Genomic DNA, 2,722 nt, shown 5'->3' with positions numbered 1-2,722 from the left:
TACTTAAAAATACTGAAAATATCCTGAATGTGACTCTTCAATTCTACACCGTGATGAAGCAGGGGGTATATCACAGTAGGACACTCTCTTCTATTATTATCTACTCTTGATATAATAATACATTATGATACAGTGCGTATAGCGGGAAATTTTGGAGGGAGTAAAATTTAGCAAATTGCTAAATTTTAGTGATTGGCAGATTTTAATTTGACAAATTTGTAGCCACATGCCATTGAGCATGCATATAATGGCTCAAAATTATGGATTTTTATTTTGGCAAATGGCTATCAAAATGCCAATTCGCCAAATTTAATTGCTTTCAAAATTATCCAAAACATACACGTGTACATGTACATATGTCATGTATTCAATATTCAATATTTCTTCTCTTTATGTATTTAATGGTAAAAAACCATTTAAATGTATGTACATGAACATGCATTTAAATGTATTTTTAACAGCTCAAATGCTCATGTAAAAAAAAGTACATATAATTTACATACTCTCTCTCCCTCTCCCTATTATTAGTTCAAAATAGATTCTGTCATGGATTTTGTCACAAAATCCATGACAAGCAAAACCCATTAACCATTTGTTAATGGTTAATTTGGGTTAATTTGTTAATTAACCCAAAAACCATTTGTGACAAGCCATTAGTTTTATTGGCAATGGTATTTTGAACTCAACATCTCATTTGACGTGCAAATTTTAAAAAGATTATATTGTACATGTATTTAAATTATATTTTTAACAGCTCAAATGTTCAATGCATGTACATGTAATTTATTGTCCCTCCCTCTTCCTCCCTATTGTTAGTACATGAGTCTGAATTGAGTCACCAGCTTCAACACTTAGCGGAACAAGTTGACACTTTCTCTCAAGCTCATCGTATCAAGAACTCAAACAGAAAATGAAATTCGCTAATCAAGGCTTTCTGTGAATTTTACTATCATCTCTCTCTCCTTCAAAACTTTCAAGTAACTACTTCAGTATCCTACATGATAATACCCAAGGCTATAGCCCATGGTTTTTTCCAAAAAATGGCTCCAAAATCACCCCCAATTTTTATTACATTTTCTGATACATATTGATGCACTTATGCTGTGTAGCAAGTTTGAGCTGATTCCGACTTCAATTTTTCGAGTTATGGCCATTTTAAAAACGCCCAAAATCTGAAAAATACCCAAGGCTATAGCCCATGGTTTTTTCCAAAAAATGGCTTCGAAATCACCCCCAATTTTTATTACATTTTCTGATACATATTGATGTACTTATGCTGTGTAGCAAGTTTGAGCTGATTCTAACTTCAATTTTTCGAGTTAAGGCCATTTTAAGAAAATGTCAAAATTCTGAAAAATACCCAAGGCTATAGCCCATGGTGTTTTCCAAAAAATGGGCCAAAAATCACCCCAAATTTTTATTAAATTTTCTGATACATATTGATGTACTTATGCTGTGTAGCAAGTTTGAGCTGATTCCGACTTCAATTTTTCAAGTTACGGCCATTTAAAACATACACATGTACATGTAATATTATGATTCTATTATTAGAATCATTTCTTATTTCTATTTTAGACTGAATCACACTGGCTTCACAGCAAAGAAACACTTGAGAAACACGACAAAGTCAGTATCTATAGTTTTACACGTACATGTACATTAATTAATTAATTTATTTATTTATTTATTTATGCATGTAACAATTTAGCTTGCAAGTTCAGATCGTGGCAACAAATTTTTCAAAGAAAATGTTGAGAAATCGTATTTTCACAAATCGAAAGAGATCAACGCCCTCATTCAAAGAACTGAAGTATGAAGAAAAACAATAACTTTAGTTTTTGAATTACTCTGTATTTTTATCCTTTCCCCTCTCTTCACAGGACATTATGATAAACCAACTGGAGAATGGTAACCGTGGTCGGGCCATGGCAAAGCTCCGTGTCCCCCAACTGGGCGGAGTCTCTTCACCATGGGCTATACTGGCCAGTGGCTGGCTAATGGGAGCCATTTTTATATAATGGCAGTAGTCGCCATTATAGCTTGTAAGAGTAAATATACATGTACATGTATTTTATTATTATTATTATTATTATTGTTACATGTACACAGGTGTATATCGGAACCGTAGTCCCTTACCATGGTCCCCTGACACTGGTGTGTTACTGGGTCTTTGGTCTGGTTTGGTTCTTTCGGTTTGGTTCTTCTCTTTTGCCGCTAATACTTACTTCTGGAGGTACTTTGACGTCAATAACGTCTTGATATTTGAGTTTGATCCGAGAAATCATCTCAACTTTCAACAATTGTTTGCAGTAAGAGAAACATGCAAATATTAACTGAATCTACATTTAGCAAAAGTTTTAAACTTTATTAATATGCTTATTTATTTTACTGTTTTAAAATTGCTTTATAAATTAACTAAAACTGTATCATTAAACTATATTTTTCTTAACAGGTAGCGTCATTCATGGGCATTATTTGGAGTTCTGGATTATTATTCTTTTTATTTGCCGACTGGTTACACATACCGTATTATGTTGGTCCTGTCTCCACATGGGTAGTCTGGCCGGTCCTCTTCTCATTGCCAGTACCATTCTTATACTGGAGGTCTCGCTGGTGGCTTTTTAAGGAAATGGTAAGTGATGAATGGGCAATGTGGCTTTTGGAAATTGGAGCAACTTTAAAAATTCATTAAAATTCCAGTTTTGATTGGAATCAATTCAAA

At 33.5% G+C, this 2,722-nt stretch overlaps 1 pseudogene; it reads left to right on the top strand.

The window, feature by feature from the left end:
- The first annotated feature begins 1,519 nt into the window (after nt 1–1,519).
- LOC109588784 (xenotropic and polytropic retrovirus receptor 1 homolog) lies at nt 1,520–2,692 on the top strand (annotated as a pseudogene).
- Nucleotides 2,693–2,722: the final 30 nt, after the last annotated feature.

This window comes from Amphimedon queenslandica, unplaced genomic scaffold (assembly GCF_000090795.2).
Source record: "Amphimedon queenslandica unplaced genomic scaffold, v1.1 AMPQUscaffold_11858, whole genome shotgun sequence".
NCBI classification, from domain to species: Eukaryota; Metazoa; Porifera; class Demospongiae; order Haplosclerida; family Niphatidae; genus Amphimedon; species Amphimedon queenslandica.
The sequence above is the reverse complement of the archived record's forward strand: the minus strand, read 5'-3'. Positions and strand labels throughout refer to the sequence as shown.